The 1,152-nt window shown below is 36.0% G+C and overlaps 1 non-coding gene across 1 annotated transcript; it reads left to right on the plus strand.

The window, feature by feature from the left end:
* The first annotated feature begins 647 nt into the window (after positions 1-647).
* Positions 648-749, plus strand: LOC122220826. The gene has a single exon (XR_006203004.1). It is a non-coding gene; the product is annotated as a U6 spliceosomal RNA (small nuclear RNA).
* Positions 750-1,152: the final 403 nt, after the last annotated feature.

Genomic DNA, 1,152 nt, shown 5'->3' on the forward strand with positions numbered 1-1,152 from the left:
CGGTTGGGTGGCTGACTTCAGCTCAGGTCATGATCTCACGGTCTGTGGGTTGGAGCCCCATGTCGGGCTCTGTGCTGGTAGCAGAGCCTGGAGCCCGCTTCTGATTCTTTGTCTCCCTCTCTCTCTGCCCCTCCCCTGCTTGCTCTCTGTCTCTCTCTCTCTCTCTCTCTCAAATAATAAACATAAAAAAAAAATTTTTTTTAATATAAGTATACAGTAAAACCTTGGTTTGCAAGCATAATTCATTCTGGAAACATGCTTATAATCCCAAACACTTGTTTATCAAAGAGAATTCAAGAACCGTTGGTTCAGTTGTGATCACGTGACATTAGGTATCACATACTGCTGGTATTGCAAGACATCGCTCGTTTATCAAGTTAGAATTAAAAATGTTTGCTCGTCTTGCAGAACACTCACTGAACAAATTACTTGCAATCCAAGGTTTTCCGGTATACATATTTTTAAAAATAATTTTAAAAATAGGAACGGGGAAAGAAAATACAATGTATTTGCAGGTAACATTATTGTCTACATTAAAGACCAAAATCAAAACAAAACAAAACAAAAAAACCCTGGAGATAAGTTTTAAATATATGGCTTTAGTAAAATGACTGGATAGAAGGGCAGTAATCTAAAATATAACTTGTGTGCTCACTTCAGAAGCACATATACTGGAATTAGAACTATAAAGAGATTAGCACGTCCCCTGCACAAGGGTGACATGAAAATGAGCAGCATTCCATATTTTCCTTTTTGTACTGTTTCTGTAAGCCTGAAATTATATCAAAATTAAAAGTTGAAAGGTACGTGTGACCTCTTAGATCAGGAAACAAATTTATGAAAGAATAGAATCTTATAAAATATATGGAAACTAGGAGTAAATCTAACAAAAGGAGTGCAAAAGCTTTGTAAGGAAAATTCTAAGAGGTTCAAGAACTAACTGGAGAGATAAGCTATTTTATGAATAGGAAAATTCAATATTATGATTGCTGTTTTTTTTCCACAAAAGTTTCTATTGTTTGAATGCAAATGCAATTAAAATCCTAAAAGAATTCTTTGGGAAACCATGCAAATTGATTCCAAAATTGCACAAAACAAAGGGCAGAGGCATTTTTAATAAAACAGGTCGGGGGCGGGGGGGAGGGCTTGCTT

Source organism: Panthera leo, chromosome B2 (assembly GCF_018350215.1).
Source record: "Panthera leo isolate Ple1 chromosome B2, P.leo_Ple1_pat1.1, whole genome shotgun sequence".
In the NCBI taxonomy this organism is placed as follows: domain Eukaryota; kingdom Metazoa; phylum Chordata; class Mammalia; order Carnivora; family Felidae; genus Panthera; species Panthera leo.